The sequence below is a fragment of the Carettochelys insculpta genome, chromosome 2, assembly GCF_033958435.1.
Source record: "Carettochelys insculpta isolate YL-2023 chromosome 2, ASM3395843v1, whole genome shotgun sequence".
NCBI lineage: Eukaryota > Metazoa > Chordata > Testudines > Carettochelyidae > Carettochelys > Carettochelys insculpta.
In genome coordinates this window covers 181,363,980-181,391,545 of record NC_134138.1, presented here as the reverse complement: position 1 = coordinate 181,391,545, position 27,566 = coordinate 181,363,980, and the positions used below count along the sequence as shown (strand labels likewise).

The window sequence follows — 27,566 nt, the reverse complement described above, 5'->3', positions numbered from 1 at the left end:
AATGGCCAAACTCCCCTTGCTATGAAAAGGGTCAGGATTTCATCTCACATTTTCAAGCCCAAACAAATCTAAGAGTATAACAAATTTAACAAATCCCCAGACACCTTGCACTGCACACTGGCCACTCCACTGCTCACTATGGCATTGCACTGAGTAGCAACAGCAGGGACAGAACTCCTTGCTAGCAAACCACTCTCCCAACACCATGAACTCAAGGACAGTTTCTATTCATCATCATCACCATCATCAACCATGGGCTCAGCGCCCATTGGTGTCTGATGCCTCCCTCACTATTTTCTTCCAACAGTTTCCATTAGCTGATTACAGTATAGCCTCACCACATGAAAATTAGCAGTTCTGACAAGAACTGAGTGGGACATTGTTGTCTGACCTGAGGAAAGTTTGAGTTCTCAAAAAAAAAAAAATCCCATCCTTACTCAAATTCTTGAAAATTTGAAAAGGAGGAAAATAACCCACACATTTTGTTTTGATAATTTCAAATTATTTGGTTTGAATTTTGACCAATTTTTTTTCATTCCAATTAACTTAAAATATAAAAACAAGGTCACTTTGAACTGGAATGTTTCATTTTGAAATGTCAATGTTTTTTCCTGGATTGTTTAGCTCAAAAAATAAATAAATAAATAAATCCAGTCAAGGTATTTGCAAAATTCCAACCAATTCTACTTCTCATCCATCTGACATAGGGCAAATTTGGAAGAAAGGATTAAAGGCCAGGGAAATATAAGGCCAGACTCTGCTGGGCATAAGTCAACTGACTTAAACAGCATTTTGCTCACTCACCACTACGCAGAATTGTGCCAACATGCTCTGGACAAGTACATGAATACCATTTGTCTCTGAAAGACACATTATAAAGAAATGATAAAAAAAATTACTGATTTTGTAAAGAATACTGGCGATGGAGCGAAACACAAAGTGGCACTGCAGAATGCCTAAAGAGCTAACCAGGTTTCAACACTGAGTAAGTTATTCCTATTTCTTTTCAAAGATATTGTAAAACTATACATGTTGTCATCTAATACCAAATACAAGAGTGCAATGGAGTCAGTAAATCCAATTCATAATACTGGATAAAGATTCTTGAACTAGTCAGTTTAGGACTACATTAGCTTCTGCCGTTGTAATTTGTCCTTTACGTGTACACAGAAAGGTAAGTACCATGAAGTTTAAATTTCATGAGCGTTTAATTCAGCTGTTCTTCTAACACAGACATGGGAGATTTGTAGTTCTCAAAGAAAAAAAATTAAAAGCATAATTGTCCTTGGTGCATACACTTAACAATGGGAATTATACTGGAAGGGAAAAATTATTCTCTAAACCTACTTTGGACAAACGTAGATTATTTCCTGGGCACACTCTTTCAATTTGTGCTGTATATCGTTGTCAATAATGTCTAAATTATATTTTGCAGGTAAGCTTCCCCCTCTGCTTTATCAGAATGTATTACATCAATTGTGCCACATGATTATTTAAAAAAAAAAAAAAATCCAATGAGGTGGTCTTATTCCACATTAATCCCATAAGCATTCTATTACTCTGTGTGTTCTATTCTGCCCTGTCCTTTGCAGCATTACTGTTTATAATCCTCAGCTCCTCCTGCCAAAAAACTGCAGCACCATTCAGTCTCCTTGCAAATGTACTTACTGTCTTGCCTTGCATTTCAAAGGCCGAAAACCTCAATGCAATGTTCTACAACAGGATTGGAAGTGTTGCACATTGGACACATTTTGTCCACCACACCCCCTAAAGAATGTGATATTGTGTCTTAAGACCAAGAGTTTGGAGGTCTGAAGTTTAGTCTCATTTTCCCAGTCTATAAATTAGAAATGCTACTGCAGTAGAACCCTGAGATACGCACACTCGAGTGAATCTTGCAATAATGTGACTCTGAGTGGCGGGGAGTTGGCACCTGGCTCTGGGCTGTCCGCCACTCACAGAAGCCAGCAAACTGACCAGTGCTGCTGCACTGGTCAGTTTCCTGGCTCCCCCAAGTTATGTGAAATTTGACTCACTTGGGGTTGCGCAAGAACGCAACTTCTGCGTAAGTCAGGGGTCTACTGTATTCCCATACAACCCTAGATGCAGTCATCAATAAACTAGGGAACTACAATGTAGATGGAGCTACTAAATGATAGGTGCATTATCTCAGAGAATAGCTATCAATGGTTCACAGTCACGCTGGAAGGACATAACAAGTGGGGTTCTACACAAATAAGTTCTAGGACCAGATCTTCATCAACCATTTTAGATAATGGCATAGAAAGCACATTTAAAAAACACGAGGATGATACCAAGCTGGGAGGGGTTACAAATACTTTGGAGGACAGAGTTATGATTCAAAATGATCTGGACAAATTGGAGAAATCGGCTTAGATAAACTAGAGGAAATTCAACAAAGACAAATGAAAAGTACGCCCCTTAGAAATAAGCAATCAGTTGCACACATACAAAATGGGGAGTGACTGCCTAGGGAGGAGTATTGCAGAAAGAGATCTACAGTCATAGCAGACCAGAAACTAAATGAGTCAGTGTGACACTGTTGCAAAAAACACAAACATCATTTTGGGCTATACTAGCATGAGTGTTGCAAGCAACACATGAGAAGTAATTCTTTTGCTCTGTTCTGTGCTGGATTAGGTCTCAACTGGAGTATTGTGTCCAGTTCTGGGAACCACACTTCGCAAACCATGTGAACAAACAGGAAAAAGCCCAGAGAAGAGCAAATAAAAATGATTAGAAGTAGAGAAAACATGACTGATAGGGGGACAAGTGAAATAATTCAATTTGTTTAGTCTGGGAAAGAGAAGATTGAGAGGAGACATAACAGCTTTCAAGTACCTAAAAGGCTGCTAACAAGGAGGAGGGAGCAAAGTTATTCTCCATAACCTTTGATGATAGGACAATAAACAGTTGGCTTAAATTTCCACAAAGGGAGGTTCAGGCTGGACATTAGGTAAAGCTTTCTAACAGTCAGGGTGGTTAAGTACTGGAATAAATTGCCTAGGGAAGCTGTGGAAACTCCATCATTGGAGATTTTTCAGAGAAGGTTTGACTAATATCTGTCAGGGAAGGAGAGGACACTTTGTCCTGCCATGAGTTCAGGGGACCGGACTTGAGGACCTCACAAGGTTTCCTTCCATTAGTAAAGTTTGCTTCATCATGAGCTTTCTTCCTTTTAGATTTCATTCTTGGTGTGCTTCTCCTTTTTAATGGTGTCATCATTAAGTGGCTATTAGGAAGCTGCCCCATGTTTAAGATAAAACAGAATGCAGGAATCATAGGAATCTATTGTTCAACACACAGCCATAAACTAACACTTCAATAGTCCCCTGGGCTGTAACTCAGAAGAATATATTTATTAGCAAATCCTTGTTTTTTAAAACTACAAATCAAGACATGGCTCTTTTCAGCGCTAGACCTTCTCTACCAACCACAAATTCTGCAGCGTGCTGATGTGAGACTCCACTTCAGTAGTAAAATTGTCCAGTCAATTGCTAAACATACCCCTGTCCATTTCCACTGCTGCTTAATCGGAAATCAAAATGAAATAGATAGAGAACGTGTGTGTTCCTCTTAAATGGTATCTGTCCAATGTTGAACAAAAGATGAAGGCTGCTTCCAAATCTACTTAATTAGGCAAACTTTCCCATTCTGTATGGCTACCCTGTAAATGTGGGCAGTTACATACAGCAGATATCATGGTAGTCAGCCATGTGGTTTCTTTGTGGCGTTTTCTCAAACCTCCCAATTGTTCAAAGCAGGAAAAAAAAACAAACCACATTATGAGGTCTGTGTAAATCCAAAACAAATCATTCAGTATGAGTGGCCCAAAATTACAATTCACCTCCAGCCCACTATTGGGCCTCAATTATATTTATTAAGCAGAAAATTTGTAAAACAGATAAATGAATACAATCCTGCCAATTATTCTTGTAAGGGGATATTCTGCGTATAGGGAAAGACAAATGGTTATTTCATCCTCTGAAATGCTAGTTTTTATTTGGCACTTTAAGATACAACTAATCATTCAGTTCTTTTGTCCTTTTCTCATAAAAAGAGCCAGACACAGGCTAAGAGTTGAGGTTACATCTGTCACTAAATGGGATAGATGAGCTTCTCTTCCAACACACTCATTGTTTACGACCCCAAGCAAAGACACCTTTGTAAACCAGACTATATTGCAGAACAATTTTAAAACTATTTTAGTGCATGGTAAAATGCAGTCTGCGAAGATGTCTTTATGTAAAGCTATCTTGTAATTAATTAAAAAAAAAAAATCAGACGCTAGAGGTAGCAAAAACCAATTCTCAACCCATCATCTCATCCCCCTGATTGCATAAGTCTTGTTACCGGTACCAGCCTATCCTCCAGATGATATGCTAATATTAACATTTTCTTTTACAACAGGATGGGCCAACTTTTCGGCCCAAGGACCATAGCATGGTATGGAAATTGCATGAATGGTCATGAATGCTCACAAAACTGAGGCTGGGGTGCACGAGAGGGTCAAGGCTCCAGCTGGTGATGTGGACTCTGAGATGGAGGCAAAAATTAAGTGTTTAGGGTACAGAATGAGGCTCTCGGTTGGGACGGAGGTTAGAGTGCAGGGGAGAGGATGAGAGCTCTGGCTGGGGGTGCAGGCTCCAAGGTGGGGTTGGAGATAAGGGGTTTGGGTGCAGGAGATGACTCTAGGCTGGAACTGAGGGGTTTGGAGGATGGGAGGGAGGTCAAGGTTGGGACAGAAGGTTAAGACACAGGGGCGGGGTTCAGTTGCTTGAAGAGGGATAGCAGACCTTCTTAAGCAGCTCTCAGAGCAGTGGCATGTCCCCCTTCCAGCCGGGTCCTACACAGAAGCAGCTTCCATTGGCCATGAATCCCAGCTAATGGGAGCTGCTGCTGAAGCGTAGGATGTGATTGCTGTTTTTGAAAGCCGTGACAAGCAGGGAAAGCCCCAGAACACATTCCCCAGCAGGAGCATAAGGACCCAGTTAAAAACAGCTGGCAGGACAAATGAGGCCCCTGGGCCTTGTTTTGGGCCCCTCCCCCACCCCCACCCCATTCTACACTACCCCATCTGTGCAAGTTCGTTCTCTTCTAGTCCACTTAAGAGCTTGTTCTTTATGCTAGCACAGGGATCAGCAACCAAAATAGCAAGAAGAGCCATTTTCTCCAATGCCGTAAAAAACTATCAGAGAGCCACAATGCATGTGAATACAAGATGGTCCTCAGTAAATAACATCAAACCATACTTTTTCTAACCCCTATTTAAGAACAGCGTACACAATGATTTGTAATGGGATACAGGTTTACCACAGGACGTTCATAAACTTTTTACATATTCTATTTCCTCACACTTGACGTGTTTGTATCACTGTCTTTCTGACTTTCACTCCCGAACCTTCTCTCTCTCTGGAGGATGCTAGGAGGAGTTATCCAACATTTTGAGATCACATATCATTTGCTATTTCAATATGAGTTGTTCATTGTTGGACTTTGAGATGTTCACCATTTATTGAAAATAATTAGGAGGGGTTTTTTTGTTTTGTTTTGTTTTACTTTGCAGTTGCAGCATTGGGAGCCACAAAGAACTCCTTAGAGAGCCACATGTGGCTCTGGAGCCACAGGTTGCAGACCCCTGCACTAGACTTTTTCAGTAGGTTGTAATTTGAAATAACTGATAAGTAATGAACTTTAGCTCACCAACCAAATTATAAATTCTGGTATGGGCACTCCGATGGATTCGTTCATGGTTATGTCTCATCAGGCACTGAGGGCCTACAATGAATCACAACCAGACAAATGTTCGTCTTCTAACCTAAAGGGTTGAAGAGTGGCTACACGAGCCTTTATACACATGTTGGGTAGCTTGAGCTAGCTGACTGGCAATTAACTCTAATTATAGCACATGGCTGTATATAATACACACACATAATGGGTTCAGTCTTCACTGCAATTGGGAACATGCTTCCCACCTGACGAAGACAAAACAGGTGCTTCATTGCTCAAATTAGAGTGCTAAAAACAACATACTCAGCACTGCCTGTGCTATTTCCAGCTACAATGCCTTTTTTAGTTTGCTAACTTGAGCAGAGCTAGAGCACTTTTGTCTACTCAAGCTGAGAAGCATGCTTCCATCTGAAACACACGAAGATGCTGAGTAACAAATTTCCACAATCCCAGATGAATGTTGGTTCTGCTGAATCAATCAACCCTGTACCTCTGTTACTGAGATGGGGATGTTGGGGTTTTCATTTTGCCTTTAAAAAATTATATAATAAAAACATGGAAAAGGGAACTTAGCTTGTGTTTAGCCATTTCAACATGACCAAAAACTTATGTGCAGTGCCAGCTTGTGGCTTTCAGGTAAAATAGGAAAGAAGTAGAAAGCCACTCTGAACTACTGGAAAAGATTAGCCCTTTACGGATATCCTGACTAAGAAAAGTTTGACATTGTTACATGCCTGTAAGCCCCACTCCTCCCCCTGTACCTTCTTCTCTTCTTCCCCCTCTGTTTTAAATGGAGTTGGAAGCAGTTAATAGTGGGTTTTGGCCCAGTATGTGTTTATAAAATACACAGGCCCCTACAGCTACAAGCCACTTAGTAACAATTACACCAATGTACAAAATACACAACACACAGCATCTGACTCCCAAATTTGGAGGGATGTTTTTAATTATTATTTATATTGGAAGTCTCAAGAAAAAGCCTTGTGATCATCATTACCCAAAGCATACAACGCCTGGTCTTTAAACATACATCAAAGTGATGACTTAAAAGAATGTTTATTGTTTGATGGCTTTTGTATTACATTTACTGCTTTAACCTGATCATAAATATAAAGGGATCTTCAAGGGATTAAAAATTCACTTGTCATCTAATGTGCTCTTTAACAAGCCTCTTAACATGTACCCTGACCAAAATGTATGCCCCAGTTTTGCAAAGACTGCCTCTCTGTTTCATTGTACTGCTATAATCTCAAAGAAAAAAGGAGCAATGCAATGTTTGCTGCCCCCTTTATGGAAATAGCCTACAAACAGATTTTCCACGAACCCAGGGCAATGAAATGATTAGCTCTTTAAACATGAAGAGACACTCTACACTCTGTTATACTTCCACCCTATATTCATTCAAGTTCACAATAAATGTCTTCCAAAAGACCTATTTCAATCTCGTAAAGATGGTCTTGTGTTTAAACCCCTGCACTGGAACTCAGTCAACTTGGGTTCAATTCCTTGTTCTGACACAGATTGCCCATATGATCTGGGTGAGTTATATATACAACCTACACAATGGAAATAACTACATTACTTTTCTGCCATCTTTTGTAAGCTGACCAAGGCAGGGACTCTCTCATATCATTATGCATGTCTAGCACAATGGGCCCTCAATTTTGGTTTGGGTCTCTAGGTTCTATAATAATAATAACAATAATAAAAATAACAAATAAAAAAAAAAAAAAACACACTCCACTTGAAATAGTAACTAGACAACATTTTAAACAGCATTTCCCAAACTATGTTCCACGGAACACTGGTGTTCCACACAATGTGAATAGGCATTGCATGAAAAATGTTGATGCTAGCTATATTTTTTTCTTTTAAAATATTAGATAGGAAATTATGTGTGTATCAGAAATACTAAGGTATTTGAACAGTATTTAGATTGTAGGTATATTAATATTTATAATGCATTCTTAATTAGTATAGTTATTATACAACTGGTGCCAAAACAATCGGAATCAATTTGAATTGTTTCAGCACCAACCTTGTTCAGAGAAACCATGGTATGCTGTACCAGATATAAGGATCCAACTCTCCAGCACTGTTCCCAATATTAAGCAGATTTGTGATCAAAAGAAGCAAAAACATTCTTCCCATTAAAAAGTCACGTTACTTATTTTTAATTTTCTAAATTTCTGTAAGAATAACCAATTTTAAACAAACAGTTTAAAATTATTTTCCATGCCTAATTTGTCTTGAATTTTTCATAAAAAGGTTGTAAGCTTTCAAGGAGGACAGTCCTCTTTTCAACAACCAAGAGGTGAAATTAAATTCCTGGAGCAATGCTAATGAATTCAGTGTTACACCAGGAATTAATTTGGTCTGAAATTGGGATTATTTTAAAGGCACGCTCACCCAGGTTTCCCTGAACTCATCAGGGTGGAGGGAGATTTTCATATATTTTCCTGTACTTATAGAAAATAAAACACTTTATTTTTAGCTGCACCTTATTCCTGGAGAGACACCAACAGGATTGCATTGAGAGTTACAGTTTTTTCCCACAGTGCATTTTGTGTGTGTTCACCTTCCTGGCATATCTGCTGTCCTTTCTGCCCCACCCCCTAAAACAAAAGGGGTGGTATTAATTAAAAACATAATACCTTTAAACCTCAACCTTCTATGACTGGAGCAGTCAGGAAGTCCAGTTTTCAAATCTGGACACCTTTATGTGGCACAATTTGAAAACTAGACCTAAAGAGTCCACTTCAAAGTCACAGGTTTATCATTACAACAACTCTTGCACAACAGGGCAAAAATTTTGTAAAATAAATTTTAATCCAGAGGAAATGTTTAAGGACAAGTTTTAAAATCTGTGGTAAAGCTGAAGGTTACTGAAACTCAGGACTAATGCTACAGCAATGCTTTTGCAGCATCACATAAATCAGAGCAATTCTGATTTTGTTTTAAAATTGTTGACAACTGTACAATATTTGTTCCCCTTCCAAAGCCCAGGTAAATCAGTGGAAGGATTCACTTAAAGCATTGTGCTAATATAAACAATGCAATTCAAAACAAAAAAACAATCATGGTATGTCTGTTTTAATTCTTCCCGCCCTAGCAGATTTACAGGTGGTTTTGTAAGTGAACCAGACATGGAGCACTACAGTACCACACTTCTCCCGCTTCCTGTAAATCTAAGGGAAAGTGTTCACATGGCACCACTTTGCTTCAGAATATATAAAATGTGCCATAACAGCTGAATAAATGTGAAGGGCTAAAGTTTTTAAAAAAACTCCCTGTAATTTATTGCAGTGTCAATCAATGGTTACACTCTGTTTTAAGTGACTACTAATAATCTCATTATACTACTCTGTCACGTGAACTAAATTTACCCAGAACTGTATCCTCTCGAAAACATTTACAGCCAATCTTGTCCCTCAGAGAGAACTCTCTTGTAGCAGAAAGCAGAAGCTAGCAGTCTTGCTCACCCCTCCAATTCAAGGAGCTGAACACAGATGACAAGGGGACTTCTCCAGCAGTGAGGGTGGACTGGCTCCTCTAACCTCATTTTATAAAGAAAGGACTCCTTTCCTTCCAGTCACTCAAACACACAGCCCAGCTGCTCAGCTTGGTGACCAGGGCCAGGATTATCAGTCAACTAGGTCACAGAACCAGAGGAATATGCCTGCATTGGTTACAATAATTTAACCAAGAAATACTGAAGAGAGTTCAAATTGAGGAACTATCTTTGAATTGTATTGCATTTCTCTGATTTTTGGAGAACCATCCTTCCCTCTAAGCCCTATGTGAACTGTTTGGTCACTATGTTCATATATTTTTGAAATGCCAATTCTATGCTTTCCGGTTGTGAGGGAACTTTAACGAAGTATACTGCAGGTCTTGTGGGGCCAAATGCAGGCCTGTAAAGGGTTACTGTTAAACTGAAGTCAGAATTTGGCTTACTGATCCCACTTGAGGCCTGAATTTGGCCCACTGATATGCACCAGTGGCAGCAGTCACCAGAGTACACCAGCTGTTCCTACAACCTCAACCATGAGCCACTGAGCCAAACATCTCGGGAAGGACCTGCTGTAAGAACTGCTGGCAGCAAACCAGGAGATGCTCCATGGAAAGCTAGGCCATGGGACACAGAAGGAGAGAGAATCAAAGTGGGCCTTGTTTATGAGAGAGGAGGCCAGAGCAAGGCCCCTGTATGGGAAGAGAAGCCCTTGGAGCTTCTCTGGATGGTGAATAACTGTAGGCAAGAGTGTGGGGAATTTCTTCCTACCTGACAACCCACTATTAATCTGAGGGGAAGCAGAGAGAAAATGGCCTCTCTAAAAGATGTAGTTCATACTATGAAAAACAAACGTGACCCATTGCTACCATGAATTAAACACAAACTTAGCAATCTCGTCTTCCATTCTACGCCCACCTCTGTCGCCAACTAATTCTGTGACCTTGAATAACTTGTTTAAACGCATGGTTCAATGTCACAACCTAAAAAGTGGGGGCAATCTTTTCTTGCAGCACAGGTTTGTCTTATACAATTTAATTTGTGTTTACATAGGGCTCTGAAATTCAAATGTTGAGTGTTGCTATTAGTGCAACTATCTATTATAGCACATTAGGAATTTTGTCAGTGCTAGACACCAGTGCAGAAAATGAATGCAAACAGTATATTCATGTGTGACAGGACAAAGAGAACAAAGAGGGTTTATTATATGTGAACATCTACCTTTCAACTTCATATTGTTAAATTTAAACAACCAATTGCTTACCTAACTCAGAGGATCGTGATTGTTAATTAATATTTGTAGAATACGCTAATTCTCTGATGGAAGATGCTGTACAATCACATATTACAAGCAATTCAGTGTAAAGATCAGTGCCAATGCTATTACCCCCCACAGATTGCTGGAGGGGTATTTATTTAATTTCACATTTAAAAAGAGAGGTAGGAAACTAAGGCTGAAGACAGTGTCCATGTTAAACCCACTTGCCCTACAGGAAGGAAGAATTTTTTTGGTTCGCTGGGCATTTTTAAACTATAACACCAATGTTCAGTTGAATTTACCATGAAAAGAAGAAATCTTAAGCTGGGTCTACACTACTAAGTTCTGTCTTCAGAAGTCACTGTCAACAGAGTTTTGCCAATAGAACACGTCCACAGCTAATAAGGGGCCCCCCGTCGATGCCCTCTGTTGACAGAGAGTGGTTAGACTGCCCAGCCTTCTTTCGACAGAACAGACAACCAGAAGCTCTGCAGACAGGGCAGCCGGATGAACCGGAAGCCCTCTCTGTCGACAGAGGGCCCGCTGAAGCATCTGCACTATTTTTCTGTCTACAGAATCTGTCTACAGAGGAGCGACGCCTCAAACTTTCAAGACATTACTCTGCTGGGGAAAAGGTTGTGTTCTGTGGACAGATTCTAGACAGAACAAATTTGTGGTGTTGATAGGCCTCTTCTGTAGGCAAAACTTTGTAGTGTAGACACAGCTTTAGAGTTTGAGGTGAAATCCTGACTCTGAAGAAGCCAATAGTAAAATTCCCATTGGTAGAGCCCAGCAAATCTGCAGCCAGCTGCATCTGTGGAGGTCAATGAAAATGTCTCCAGGTCATTTTTGGGAATACAGATGCAGATACAAAAATTGTATCTGTGCAGGGCTCTACTCATTGAGTCCAGTGAGGGCAGGATTTCACCCCAGGATTGTCCTTGTTCTTGCCTTCCTATAAACATACGTGGCAATCTAGGTGCAAGTCTTCTAGAGTCACACTGACTCCTGCTTTCAGTATGGGTTCAGGAAAAAGCCTCACCAGGTCCGGGCTAATGAAATACAATGCAAGGTGAACTGCTCACTCAAAGTATTCTTTTAGTACCATGTACATCTATAAATCAGTAGCTCCAGAGAGGCAGTGGGACCTGAGCCACTTCCCATTTAAACCATGAGCAAGACTGTGACTTAGGAGCACGACTGAGATCATTGTGGGTTTATAATTGAAAACAAATCTATAAACACATCCCATTCAGCTCACATACCAAAAAACCTCAGGAGAGACAAGGTGGGTGAAGTAGTATCTTTTATTGAACCAACATTACCCCACCCAAACACAGCTACAAATCCACTGCATGCATGTGGAATGTCCATTGCTGGAGAAATTTAAGAACAGGTTAGATAGACATCTATCAGGGATGGTTTAGACAGTACTTGGTCCTGCCATTGGGGCAAGGGGCTGGACTCAACGGCCTCTCGAGGTCCCTTCCAGTCCTAGTGTTCTATGATTCTATGAAAAATCATCATAGCAATTTTAGAGAAGACATGGAGGATGATGGTCAGTCAAAGAGGTCAGACATTACTGGGTGAGCTTACAAAACTTCTCCAAAGAAAGAACAGCCACAAAGGTTTCAACCTCCTCTCTATCCATGTTCTTCGCCTGTTATCAGCTGAGCATCTTATAGCAAGCATACCTTGTTATAGGATCATAAAGTATTAGTTCTGTAGTAACACTAACTTCATGCCAGCCTGAAAACACAATATATTGTGGCAACTTTAAATTGCTATGAAGTCATTTTACCAATGCCAGTGCCAGAGGCTGAGACTGTACTTTTGCGTGTGCACAATACCTAGCATATTGCATGTAATAATAAAGAATGGTGTTTGATACCAAAAATCTAATAGTTTATACACAATCTGGTTTCTTCATCAAAGGGTATAGTACCTGTGTATAGAATATGCAACCAAAACACATAACATTAACATAAAACCAATGTCCTCTATCATGTAGTCAAAGTACTTATAAAAATAGGATGCATTTCAGAAAACAAAAGCAAAAGCTCATTGTGCAAACAGGCAACAATACTATAATTCACTCATGGTGGAAACAGATCAAGAATGTAACACCTCTTTAATCTAAGTTTGATCTGTCCTAGTAAAATCACATATATGAGCACAGAAGTCAGACAATCCTGTTGAGTTGGCAACCCTAAAATACTATGGTGACTTATATAACAAAGGGCAACTAGTAACCACACCCACAACAAACTGTTTCATGAGCAATCTCTAGTTTTAGAAATGTGCATAATTTTGCATCACCAGTACACTAAAAGAAATAGTGAAATGCAGCAGTCCCCATAAGTTGTGCGCTTGTGAGGCTGCTTGGGAGAAATTTGAATGCCACCCAGCTGATTAGCCGAGTGCCCACAGCTAGGTTTTTACGTGCCTCAGGGTGCATAAAAACTTTATTCTGCACATGCATGGAAACGATCAGCAGGAACTTTGGCCTGGAGTCTCCCAGAACAGGTGTCAATCTCCTGGTGACTACTGAAAGCAATCCTGGAGGGTTTAATAGGCTAGTTTAAGAAAATTACATTACATCATGCTATGGAAAAAAAAATCTCGCAAAACATTCTCAGTCAGGCTTGGCGAACCTATTTTTGTTCCCCAACAGGATAAACCAGTAGCCCTTCAGCGTCCAGTATTCACACACACAAGCTGATTCTGACCCAAGGTCTTCTATGTAACCTGGGCAAATTTAACAGGCCACTACAGATTGAAGGGAAGTTCCCTTGGTACAGGATCAAGCTAGAGCAACCTTAACCTTTGCATGCAGAGCAGAAGGGAAGTTAGGGTGAAAACAAGGTATCGTGCTGAACACTAGAGGAGATTCCAGGATGCAGAACAGCCATCCTACAGACCAGGGCAGCACTTCAGGAGGGAAGAGGAGGCAGCAGCTGTGTGTACTGGGACACTGCTTGCTCTTCCCCTGACTAATCAGGGCATGAGGAGAAAGTATGCAGATCACATGAAGTACTCCTTTGCCCCTCTCCTCACTGGCTAGGAGTGAGAGGCATGCACACATACCGTGTATGGCCCCCTCGCTCCCTGATAGTCAGGGGAACGGGAAGACAAACAAGCAGCATCCCAGTACACATGGCTGCTGGCCCACTCCTCTCCTCCCAAAGGACACCCTTACCCATAAGCAGTAACAGTACAGATGCCATAAATTAGAGCAATCCTAAGAGTTACTCTAAGTTAGGGGTGGGCAATAATCTTTGATGGGGGAGGCTACTCCAATATTCTGGTAAGTGGTCAAGAATCACACTTTTCTATGGAGACGTTGTGGGATCTCAGATGCAGGTTAGGTATAGAAGGGAGCTCAGCACAGGACTGGGGAGCAGCAGAGGGGGGTTGGTAGAAGGAGAGGTCGTGACCTGGGGCAGGATATTGGGGTGCAGGGTACAGGAGGAGGTATGGGTGCAACAGGAGATTTTGGCCAGGGAAAAGAAACAGTTGCAGGGTCTGGGAGAGGGTTGGGGTGTGGTGCCAGAGTCAGGCTCTGTCTGGGAGGTGCTTACCATGGGGCATGATGTTTATGAAAAGTGAACAAATGAGGTAGGAACAAGACTGAAATTATCTAGTTTAAAATTTGAAACATTCCCAGAAATCTTTTGGACAATTTGCCTACTCCTACAATAATCTGTCCAAAAATGTGTCTTGAAAACAAGCTAATAAATTGACTACACAATTCTCAAAAACTAAGAATGGGCATACTTTTTACCATGGAACAGTGTTGCTCAACCAAGGGTATGTGCACCTTTGGGGCACCCTGATACCTTCTGGGGTGCATCACCTCATCTAGGCCGCATCTACACATGCCCCATGGTAACGAGCAGCCTGGAAGATGCTAATGATGTAAATTTCCCACACCTCATTAGCATGTGGCCATGTGATTCAGAGTCCGGAAGCAGCTCTTCCGGACTCCAAAATAGCTGTGTAAACACACAGCCGGTGGGGTCTCCCTCCAAATTTTGAGGAAGAGAGGGCTTCCAATTTACATTCACACCTCATTAGCATTCTTCCAAGCTGCTCACTTTCATGCCCCTTCCAGAGGAAAGAGCACCTGTACACGCAGCCCTGGACATTTGCCTAGTTTTACAACAGGCCACCCAAAAACACTAGTAAAGTCAGTATGATCTAACATTCAGATAGTGACTTGTTTCTACTGCTTGATATGCCTGTTGGTGAAATGTAAGTACAATATTTCTATTCCAATTCATTTATTTGATAAGATGGCAGAAAGTCAGCAAGTTTCCAGTCGTAGTCTTCTGTGATATTTTTGCATGTTTTTGTAAGCAAGTAGTTTTTAAGTGGGGTGTAACTTGGTGGTATGCAAAACAAATCTGACTCCTGAAACGGGTACAGGAATCTGGAAAGATTGAATGGCACTTGCTTCAAGACCTCAGATTCCATTAGGACCATATTTCTGAACAGGAGCATGTGCGAGAAAAGTCTGAGGGTACTTATTTTTTCTAAGGGAGTACTTTATAAAAAAGGTTGAGAAATACTGTCAGATGATTTAGTACTCATGCCTCTCAAAAGCAGGGGGTTGGACTTCTGTTTGTTTGTTTTTGATTTTACAATTATAAATGTTATTTTGCTATTTGTACCTCTTTCTCTTTGTCGTCTACTCGGCGATTACCATTAGCTCCTGAAAGTTGATGCTAAAAATCTATTTCTCGGACATTCTGACATTCCTAGACATAAATCACAGACTTATTTAACATAAATGTTGGGCTGCTATGTTAAAGTGACATGCACAGCTTCTAGAGAAGGATATGAATTATGAAATAATAACTACTCATGCATCTCCATGAGTGACTCCAGCACTGCAACGGGAAAGTACTACTTAGGAAAAACTATAAAATACCAAGGAAGTGTTTTATTTTGCTTCTAATCCCAGGAGAGTCTTATTTTCATCTTCCATATTTATTTCTTTTAATACATAATGTTAAAGAAAGTTTGTCTAACCAAAAACTGTAATTTATTAAGTACCTTTAATATTTTCACCCCATTTATATATATACACACATGTACCAAAAGGATTTTCAGTTAGGAAATATATGCGACAATTAAGATATTATTGTACAATATTAATGTAAAATGACAGCTATTAAAAACTGAAATTAGCATTTACCAAAAAAAAAAAAAAAAAGAAGAACATGCTGTGATCACTTAAAAATATGCACAGCAAACAATAAAACAGAAAAAGCAAAACAGAAGATAAACAATAGGAAAGGCCTTTTTTACCCCTTATGATGTACATTAGACAAAAACACAGGTTTTCATATATCAGAGAGGTAGCTGTGTTAGTCTGTATCTTCGAGAACAACAAGAAGGATCAGCTCTGGCCCTCCCTTTTACCGGGAACCCCCTCTTTAAATACCCCTCTGAAACCCTTCTCCCGACTCTCCAACACCACATTTTACAGACCTCTCTCCACTGATCCCACTTTGGAATTCAAAAGGAAATTACAACTACTACTTAAGGAACTGCCTGCTGCTACCCAGGACCTTATTCAATCAGACGTACCATCTGAGTCCCAGACTGGATTATTCTATTTACTTCCCAAAATCCACAAACCTGGAAACCCCGGACACCATATCATTTTGGGCATTGGCACCCTCACCACCGGACTATTCAGTTTCATCGACTGCATCTTCAAACCCTATGCTACCAACACTCCCAGCTATCTGCGAGATACCACCGACTTCCTGAGGAAATTACAAAACATCGGAAAAGTTCCTGAAAATGCCATCCTTGCCACTATGGACGTAGAGGCTCTGTACACTAATATTCCACACAAAAATGGATTACAAGCAATCAGGAATACATCCCTGATGTCAACATAGCCAATCTGGTGTCTGACCTCTGCAACTTGTTCTCACCCACAATTATTTCCAATTTGGGGATAATTTATACCTCCAGATTAGTGGAAATGCTATGGGCACCTGCATGGCCCCACAATATGCTAATAGATTTATGGCTGACCTGGAACAACGATTCCTCAGTTCTCGTCCCCTATTACCCTTCCTCTACTTAAGATACACTGATGACACCTTTATGATTTGGACCCATGGTATAGAGACTCTAGAAGAATTCCTCAGAGACTTTAACAGTCTGCACCCCACCATCAACTTAGGCCTCGATTACTCAACACAAGAGATACATTTCCTGGACACTACAGTACAAATCAAGGATGGCCTGATCGATACCACACTGTACCAGAAACCCACTGATCACTATACTTACCTACACCCTTCTAGCTTCCATTCTGCACACATAACTAGATCCATTGTTTGCAGTCAAGCCCTTAGGTACAATTGCATTTGCTCTGATCCGACTGACAGAGACCAAAAACTACAATATCTCTACCAAATATTCATAAACTTGAATTACCCACCAGGAGAAATTAAAAAAACAAATCGATAGGGCCAGACGAATACCAATAGACCAGCTACTCCAAGATCGGCCCAAAAAAGCCAAGAACAGAACACCACTAGTCATCACCTACAGCCCCCAACTCAAACCACTGCAACGCATTATTAAAGACCTACAACCTATCCTTAACCAAGCTGCCACTCTCCAGAAGGCCCTAGGTGACAGGCCTGTTCTCTCCTACAGACAACCTCCCAACCTTATGAGGATTCTAAACAACAGCCACAGTCTATACCACAGGAATACCAGTCCTGGAACTTTTCCTTGCAACAAAGCCCGCTGCCAGCTTTGTCCACATATCTATTCTGGCAATATCATCACTGGACCTAACCAGGTTATTCACTAAATCACGGGCACATTCTCATGCTCCTCAACTAACATCATATATGCCATCATGTGCCAACAATGCCCAGATGGTTTGTATGTTCGACAGACTTCAAACTATCTCAGACAAAGAGTTAATGGGCACAAAACAGACATCAAAACATTCCTGATCCACAAACCAGTTAGTCTACATTTTAATGGAGTGGGCCATTCTGTTAATGACTTAAGAGTCTGCATTTTACTGAAGAAGAATTTCCAGTCTGCTTTACAAAGAGAAGCTGCTAAACTCTTTCATATTCAAATTCGACACATTAAAACATGGTTTGAACTGGGATGCAAATTTTCCGGGACATTATAGGGGCTCTTTGGCATACTTGGCTTAATCTAATTCATGACTCTGCCCCTGCTGCCCCTCTGCTCTCTGATTTGCTCACCTTGATAATTTTTTTTTCTGATTTGTCAATTTTGATTACTGTTTTGGTTCTCTATGCCTTAAATATTGAGTCTGTTCTGGTATGGCTATGGTCTGAAGAAGTGGGTCTGTCCCACGAAAGCTCACCTAATAAATTATTTTGTTAGTCTTTAAAGTGCTACTTTTATGCAATAACAGCATCCATAAGATATACACCAGGGCTTTAAAAGATTAAATTTACCACAGAAAAATGGTCAGTTTAGGATTGGCAGTAGAAATACCCCTCTAGTGGTCACAGTGGAGTTCATAACGAAATGAATCAAATTAAACATCCATTCACCCCTTTTTTGATTATAGACATTTTCACTACAGATTGAACCTCTCTCATCCAGCAGCCTTGGGACCTGGCCAGTGCTGAACAAATTTCCCTGCTCACAGAAGGTCAATATAGCCTAGTACATTAGCAACACTTCCACTGCTTATACTGGGCTCCTAGAAGACATTAGCCGTGTCTACACGTGCACGCTACTTCGAAGTAGCGGCACTAACTTCGAAATAGCGCCCGTCACGGCTACACGCGCCGGGCGCTATTTTGAAGTTAACTTCGACATTAGGTGGCGAGACGTCGAAGTCGTTAACCTCATGAGGGGATAGGAATAGCGCCCTACTTCGACGTTCAACGTCGAAGTAGGGACCGTGTAGTCGTTGCACGTCCCACAACTTCGAAATAGCGGGGTCCGCCATGGCAGCCATCAGCTGAGGGGTTGAGAGATGCTCTCTCTCCAGCCCCTGTGGGGCTCTATGGTCACCGTGGGCAGCAGCCCTTAGCCCAGGGCTTCTGGCTGCTGCTGCGGCAGCTGGGGATCCATGCTGCAGGCACAGGGTCTGCAACCAGTTGTCGGCTCTGTGGATCTTGTGTTGTTTAGTGCAGCTGTGTCTGGGAGGGGCCCTTTAAGGGAGCGGCTTGCTGTTGAGTCCGCCCTGTAATGCTGTCTGCAGCTGTGCCTGGCACCCTTATTTCGATGTGTGCTACTTTGGCGTGTAGACGTTCCCTCGCAGCGCCTATTTCGATGTGGTGCCGCGCAACGTCGAAGTTGAACATCGACGTTGCCAGCCCTGGAGGACGTGTAGACGTTACTCATCGAAATAGCCTATTTCAATGTTGCTACATCGAAATAAGCTATTTCGATGATGGCTTCACGTGTAGACGTAGCCATTTAGAGGTAATTTAGAGCTAAATAACAGCACAGAACACTGAGAACCAGGACTTACGTCCATAAAAAACTTTATGGCACTAGTGGAAAATTGGCCAAAGCCTTGATAAGTGGTCATCAGATTATGGATGCTGCTGCACGAGAGTTCCAGATTAGAGAGATTCAACCTGTAGAAAATTCCAGAAAGAAAATAATTTTACTAATTAAAAGAAAAATATATTCCACTCACACCAGCATAAATCAATAAAATCAGTGAAAAACAGTATAAAATTTGTATGAAGTTTGGAGCTTCATGCTCATTTTTGGTTTCTTGGGTGTACAATTTTAATTTAACAAGTGGCCAAAATGTGAGAGTTTATTGCTTAATAATTACTTTCTAAAAAAACAATACCATTTGCAAGGTTTATTTAAAAAAATAAGGCTACCCCCAAAACCTCAACTTTGAATTAGTTTTAAAATTTTAGTTTATTGCCTTACACTGGGAGCGGACTAGACCAAGGGTGCACCTACACTGGGAATTAACTTCAAAGTTAATTTTGAAGTTAGGCACTACATAGAAGGAGCCAGCAGAGAGGCCACATGCATTTTCCCTTACTTCAAAGTTAACTTCAAAGTAGAGAGACCAACTTTGAAGTCCTTACTCCATTCCCGGGAATGGAGTAGTTCCCCACTTTGAAGTTTAACTTCGAAGCAGGGTGTGTGTAGACGATCTACTTTGAAGTTGCTTACTTCAAAGTTATTTTTGTAGGTTAGACACAGCCCTAGAGCTCTCCAACTTCATTGCAACATGACCCCATTGTGACAATAAATTCCTACACAATCCGAGGAGGAGAGACCAAAGCCCAAGCCCACCTCCCTCTACTGACCTGGATGGAGGAGTGGGGAGACAAAAGTAGCCTGTAACCTGAGCCCATTTAAGCTTCCACTCTACATGGTTGGGCTCAGACTTTGGCCCCAAGCCCCATCCAAACCCCAGAACTGGCAACCCCATTAAAATAGGTTGTGACTCACTTCAGGGTCCCAACACATCGTTTGAGAACCACTGTGGTAGACTAATTGCTTCTCAGGAAGGTAAGACTCTTCTACTGCACAGAGCCATAGGACGGTTCAGGCTGATACCCCATGCCTTGTGGGATGGGGGGTTACAGTATCCTGGCAGCAGCAGCAACCCTGCACCTGCACTCACAAATGGCAGTGAGAGCTACAGGGAAGTTAAGCAACTCAGCAGCCTGCTCCACTCCACCATCTCCAGACTGGGTTACTCCATTTCACCATGGTGGTAACGAGCGGAGTGAGCCTGCAGCAACGAGCCTGAACTCTTCTGCCAGCCAGGTTTCCCCTGCTGCCCCCCTGCCCCAAGAAATCCCCTGGGTCGCACTGCTTGTGGGGAGGAAGTTTGGAGGAAAGGATGCATTGGGAGCAGGAGAGGCAGAGCAGAGGCAGGAAGAAGTGGGGTAGGGTGGAGGGAGTATCCTGGCTCAGCAGTTGTGTGGGGATGGCCCCTTCTACAGTAAACGCTTGTCTTAACTGGCATTCTATCATCTGGAACTCCCAAACAACTGGCATTTTAACCCTAAGTAAATTTTAGTCACATTTTCTATGAGTACACTTTGGTGACAATAATACAAATAAATACAGCAAATACAGTATAAGTGTACAGTGGACAATGCAGCTGTTGTTGGTAAATATAGTATTCTGCATACATTTTTGTTTATTTCTTAATATCTAAACTTGTTTTTCTTTAATGTTATGCACTGCTAGGTACAGCTCTGTTATCCACAGTATTTGACTATCCAGCAACCTCCCGCCCCCGGCAGCTGCTGGATAGGAAAGTGTTTACTGTACTAACAATTAAGTTTCTTGTTTTGATGGCCCTACTCTATCCCAGTTAAATGACCACACTTCACCATTACCTTTTGAGCAATCCCTTTTCATAAAAAGCCTAGTTTCTGTTGAACAACGTCAATGTTTTCCTCTTAGTGCAGCAAACGACTCCCCGGCTAGGCACAGCGCACTTCCCATTCCCCCTGCCGCGACCCCTCGCACGCCTTTGAAAATGCAGAGGTCCAGCATGTGCCAACGCGAGGCAGATCACAACGCAGCAGGACAGGTAACTACCCCGAGCTTGAGTTAAGACCCTCCCCACAAGTAGCACGTGTGTAAATGATAGGGACGGGGCGGAGGGGGGGGGCAGCGCCATGCACTGCCGGGGGGAGATAACGCAACCGACTAAACCTTGTCCCGCCAGTTTGCAGCCCCGACGCCCACCGGCGAGCGCGGGGAGGGTGTGAACGAGGCGCTGCGCCGCGCCGCGAGCGAAAGCACAACCACCTTCCCCGGCCTTGTGGGGCGCCGGCTCGCCCCCGCCTTTCACCGGAGCGGAGCCCGCCCCGCGGGGTCTCAGAGAGTCTCTCCGGATGGGATCACAGGGCGCAAGAGGCTTGTCACCGCGGCCAGCTCCTGACGTGCCCAAACCCGCCCCGCAGCCGGGAGCAGCTGCAGGCTCGGGCTGCCGGCACAGGCGGGGCCGTAGCCGCTTTAAAACCGGCTCCGCGGCCCTCGCGAGCTCCCGAGGAGGGCCGGGGCGCGTTGCGGCGCCGCCACTTACTGAGGCGCCTGCAGTAGGAACCGACTCACGCTTCCGCCGCGGGGGCCGCCATGTTGCGTCTGGCCGGCCCGGGCTGCCAGTCACTCCGCGGGCAGGGCTGGCTCAGCAGCGCGGGACGCAGGCGGCGCTGCCGACAGCCGCGGCCGGGCAGGAGAGTGAGCGGGCGCTGGGGGTTCCCTCACCATCAGGCAGGCGCGGGGAGGTTTTGCAGGGTCAGTCTCTCCCCCCTAGCTCTGGGGATGGGACTGAAGGTGGGACTTTTATTGCCTGTGCTGTGTTGCTATTTCTGCTCTAGGGGGACTTCTGCTCTTGTACCCTGCATGGAGCAGAGCTCATCTACAAGTCTCCTGCACTTCGCTCTCTTGGGACAAAGCTTCTAGCTGACCCGAGGAGTACCCCAATTGTTGTCCTTCAAGCTCAATAGATTTCCAGGTCATCCAATGTTTTCCTTGCAGGTTTCATGTGAGACCTTGATGGACTGTGCTGGATGGATGATAGTTTTCTGGGAGTGTGGCCTAGCTGTCCCTACTTTCTTCTCTGGAAAGGTCAAAGGGTAGGGACCAGCCAAATTTGGATCACCTCTCCCTGGCTGCGTCTACACGTGCACGCTACTTCGAAGTAGCGGCACCAACTTCGACATTAGGCGGCGAGACGTCGAAGTCTCTAACCTCATGAGGAGATAGGAATAGCGCCCTACTTCGACGTTCAACGTCGAAGTAGGGACCGTGTAGACGATCTGCGTCCTGCAACGTCGAAATTGCTGGGTCCTCCATGGCGGCCATCAGCTGGGGGGTTGAGAGATGCTCTCTCTCCAGCCCCTGCGGGGCTCTATGGTCACCGTGGGCAGCAGCCCTTAGCCCAGGGCTTCTGGCTGCTTCTGCGGCAGCTGGGGATCTATGCTGCAGGCACAGGGTCTGCAACCAGTTGTCAGCTCTGTGTATCTTGTGTTGTTTAGTGCAACTGTGTCTGGGAGGGGCCCTTTAAGGGAGCGGCTGGCTGTTGAGTCCACCCTGTGACCCTGTCTGCAGCTGTGCCTGGCATCCCTATTTCGATGTGTGCTACTTTGACGTGTAGACGTTCCCTCGCTGCGCCTATTTCGATGTTGGGCTGAGCAACGTCGAAGTTGAACATCGACGTTGCCGGCCCTGGAGGACGTGTAGACGCTATTCATCGAAATAGACTATTTCGATGTCGCAACATCAAAATAAGCTATTTCGATGTTGGCTGCATGTGTAGACGTAGCCCCTGAGGCAAAAGGGATTGGTGTAGGGTTAACCCTATCTGTTTAAAAAAAAAAAAAAATTCAGAGCCTTAATTGAAACCCTGTCCAAAAACTCTAAAAATGTGTGAAAGAATACATCAGCTATGGAAAAACCAACCCTGCAAAATCCTCCTTCCATAGTAGCTCCAAAAAGGAGCCTGCTGCAATGAACAAACACAATTCTCTTCTGCCTACCTCAGTTTCCAAACCTGGGGGTTACCAGGTGGGCTGGGTAGCTCCACACATGGCTGTTAAGAAGTCATTCACACCCCTGAAGTGGTTCTCAAGTTAATTGGATTAACAGCCATCAGGCAATTAAACCAATCAATTAAATTGAGGATCATTTCAGCTGCAGGGCAGAGAACTGCATGTTTGAGGAGTATTGTTCCATTTTGCTCAGCTCCGGTAAGGTGGAGGCTGGAAGGGAGAGCAGAGCTGATCAGCTGCCTGGCTTCTAGCCTCTGCAGAAGATGGAGTCTCTGCTGCTGGCTGTGGCTGTGTGCTACAGCTTGCTTCCATCTGTGGGGTTTGGGGTTCCCCTGCACCTGGATGACTGGCACAGCTGGCTGGAGCTCTATGGCACAGCCAGTTTCCTGCCACAGGGGTCCCTGTTATTCCCCAACCTTTCTCCAGCTTGTGAGTGACTCCTAGCCCCTGAGTGTGACTTCTCTAGCCCCCTTCAGCCCGAGTGACTCCCCTTGCCCCCTGCAGCCCCTGAGTGACTCCTAACACCTGAATAGTAATGGAGAGTAAGCTGTGCTAGTCTATACACTATCAAAGCAGTCAAGTAGCACTTTAAAGACTAGCAAAATAGTTTATTAGGTGAGCTTTCGTGGGACAGACCCACTTCTGCAGTTGGATGTATCTTTCCACCACCACAACTGACTAACTCCAGTAAATTCAGTGTTGTTGTTTTATTGTATTCCCCTTTTCTGTGAAATAACTATTATGGATATATAAACATGAGGGGGCACAATTTAACAATTTTATATTCTTCCCTCAGGCACACAGTTAGTTAGTTATAGCTCTGCCCAACCCCCACCCCGGCCGCTGGTTTTGAATTGCCTTGGGTCACCAAGTCTTCCTGAATTGTCAAAATGGGTCCCGTCTGGAGAATGTTGGGAACTGCTGGCCTAGCTAATGGGTAAAGATGGGGTGAACAGACTGCAAGTATGGAAGGATGGATGTGCTGCATAGGTAAGTGTCACTTTTGAAGCAGTGGCCTCTTGTGTTTTTTAAACTTCCCCTCAGATGAATTATTGCAACAGCATAAGTGAACAGATACAATAAGTGACTAGATTTCATAATGATGTGTTTGTGGGATAGATTTTATGGAGTTGGTTTTTCATGACTGATATATTCTTTACATATTTTTGGGTAGAGTTTAGTGTACATAAGAAAACGCAGTCAGATGCAATTAAAGTTCTGCAATCAGAAGAATTAACTTTAAAAAGTTAACCCGTTTTGGGCTTTACGACTTTTCCGTATTTCTGTTGGGACTTCTATGCTAGCATGAGTTTCAAAACTGAAATTTGACAAGTTACTGAAGAAAAATCCATAATAGTTGGAAACTGAGATCACAAAAGATAAGTAGCAATACTGAATTCCTGCTCATTCTCTTTGCACTCCATCAACTCTAAAAGCAAGTTATTTAGCCTATTGATCTTGCAAGGTTAGATACACATTATAATACAGTGGTTTTGGAGGTTTCAGCCTTTTGGTCCACTGCAGTGGAGAGGTTCTAACCAAATTGAGGACCCTCAAAGTGCACAATTAGGACAAACACAAATTACTGCTCTTTCTGTGATTTAAACAGTATCATACACAAAAGTAAGAGTAAACATACCAAACAGCCAATGCTAGCATACTCACACCCCACTTTGTGGCAATACCAGAGCATCAGGGGATAGACATCGTCATGTCTCCCACCATACTTAAACCAAGAAACATCTATATTATGTCACATTAATGCCCACTTCATCTTATGAATATTTATAATGTTTGATCCCCTTTTTCCTATCTGAATTTCTACCTGTCCTTATCAGTTCTTCATTGTGATAGGTACACTTTCCGTTTTATATCATTTACTTACCTACAAAACAAAAACAAGCAGTCCTGTAGCACCTTAAAGACTAACTATATTTATAAGGTAATGAGCTTTTGTGGGTGAGACCCAGTTCTTCAGAATATGTACTGCTACCTGACTGCTTGTTTTTGTTTTGTTTGTTATGAAACTACAGACTAATATGGCTACCCTGTCTGAGACTATTTATCTACTCAGTACAATCCTCTTCTCTCTGCATACTAGCTCCAAAAAAGAGCCTGCTGCAATGCACTAGCAAAATCCTCCTCTGCCCTGATTGCTAAAGAGGGTGTGAACAGAGTGACATACCTATACCAGATCTCATCCCAGCCCCAGAGCAGAAACTTTATACACATCAGAGCGGTGGGGAGAATCCTACTTCCAATCTAATCTTCAGAGTGGGTGAGATATTGACACAGCAATCAGTTTCTATAATTCTATTTTTGCAGTTAATCTGTTAATTTGTTTCACACATTCCTTAAAAATATCCATAACCCATTTTTGTTGTCTTACTTCATACCACACAGCTGACCTACTGCACTTGTTTACTGCTGTACTTCATCCCTTGATTCTGATGTCACTTGACTAGCATTGCTCACATGAAGCCTCAGCCTAGGTCTTGATTAGTTATTCTAAGCCACTTTATAGACCCGAGCCTGCTGGTTTTCTACTTGCGTTCCAGCACGATTTGGTCCTTATATGGTATGTATATAAGTCACAGTTCCAAAATGTTTTTGATTTGATTGCCTATTCGTACCAGTGTAAATCAGGAGTAACTCAGTTAAAGTGAGCGGAGTTATATCATTGTAAAACCAGTGACTAAGAGGAGGGTAAGGTCCCCATTATATAAATTGGTATTTGTTTTAAGAGGGTCTTCTGTGCTGTATTTGTTTTTATTACATGCATACACTTAGGTGCACCAAAATTCAGTAGCAAGTTTAGTTTTGAATGTTTGCACTAATAATTGCATTATTACTGTATATAGATAACAGAATTACCTACACTCTATCTCCAGTTTTACCTGGTGCTGCAAGCTTACTCGGTGGTTGAGTATGGCACAGCTTCTTGTGTTATGTATTGCTGTAGTTCAACAAACGAATTTTAAAGCAGGTTAATTTTAGACATTGGGCTTCTGACTGCCTGTTCCTAGCCTCTTGTCAAAAACCTACAATATAAGAATATTAATGTGTGTCTGCTTACTCACTGGTCCTATGCCACCTAGCAATGTTCAGATAAAATTAAATTGCTCTGAATGTCCCCAGAATGGCAGGAGATAATTCAGCAGTCCAAGGGCCCTCCATAGATATCAGCTGCTACTTGTAACATTGTTCACTTGCAGTATTATGTTCAGCCACTGTAGCCCATATCCCCACAGTTACGCAGGCACATCCATTCGGCTCTACTGAATTATCAAAGCTCCTGCTGAGCTGCTGGCTAATAGTGAAGGGTCCTAAACTTATTCAGTGCCCCCATTTGCAGTTTAAACAGACTCTCTGCCTTTTGGCATGTACATTGCTACCTTGCTTTAGCTTCCTCAACATGTATCTTCCACCTAAACCGCAGCATAATCCAAGCACAAATGCCTGTCTTCTCTGCTGGATTTAACCTAATAGTGATGCTCAGAACATGCCTATTGCTCCAGATACCATTCAAAAATCTATCACAGAAGGAGGAACCAGTGGTTCCACTTTGGATAAATAATTACACAATCATTGGAGCAGGAGGACTGGCTCTGTGGGTGTCTTAACCACCTGGTTATAGAATAATTTTCTCTTTAATGTTCTTTTTCTCTCTAGCCTAATGATGCTCTTTAAATATTTAATTCTAACTAGAAGAGTTTTCAGAGGAGAGGCTGAGCCACAGTAGACAGTCCCAGATCTCATGGGTTAATGTATGTTTCTGAGAGGTGGAGTGGAGCGCTCTGTTCAGATCCGTTTTTAGGCAGAGAAGGGAATTGAATCTGGATCTGGCACATGCTAGGTAAGTAGTATAACAACTGGACTGTTCGAACATACAGCCTTGTGCTTGCTCCTGCTTCTCCTCCCTGTCTTGTAGGAATTTTGGGTCTGCCTGCACTACACAGCTTTCAGCAACAAAGCTTTGTCGAAACAGCCTTGTTGCTAAAACTCAGCTTATGTGAATGCTGTCTGTCTGCCTTATTTTGTCAAGCAAATACTTCCACTCCCCACAAGGGGGCTTAGCTTGTCTACAACAGAGTGCCCATGTACACAAACCAGTGTTAACACTTTTACTTGCCACATGGCTCATTCATGCAGGGGGATTAAGCACCCATGGATGACAAAAGTGCAAGTTAGATGTGCTGTGTCTGAAGTGAGAGGTGCTTCACATTTTCCCATAACATATAGCTTAGGCACCTAAGCCAGCTGACTCCAGCAAAGAGGTTCCTGACTGTCTCACAGGCAAAAGAAAGCACTCTCAATTTAGATGTCCAGTTTCATGAAAGGGGTGGGGCTTCGGACACACCATTTTCATTAGTATTTCCCATTGAGTCACTTGGGCAGCACCCAGTCTAGGATGCTGGCATTTGGAGATCTCATTCTAAGGTGTCTAATGTATTGTATAGGGAACCTAGGCATCTAGTTTGGTTTTGTGGATGGCAACATTGTGCCTGTGATCCACAGT

At 42.7% G+C, this 27,566-nt stretch overlaps 1 protein-coding gene across 6 annotated transcripts in view; it reads right to left on the bottom strand.

Annotated features, from left to right (window-relative positions):
• Positions 1-21,782, bottom strand: part of COA1 (cytochrome c oxidase assembly factor 1) — a 210,530-nt gene extending 188,748 nt beyond the window's left edge. For 5 of the 6 annotated variants that reach the window (XM_074988077.1, XM_074988073.1, XM_074988072.1 and 2 more), the window contains exon 1: positions 21,580-21,782. The gene's annotated coding sequence lies outside the window, so the exon portion shown is untranslated. The remainder of the gene's footprint in view (positions 1-21,579) is intronic. The other variant, XM_074988078.1, reaches the window with a different exon arrangement.
• Positions 21,783-27,566: the final 5,784 nt, after the last annotated feature.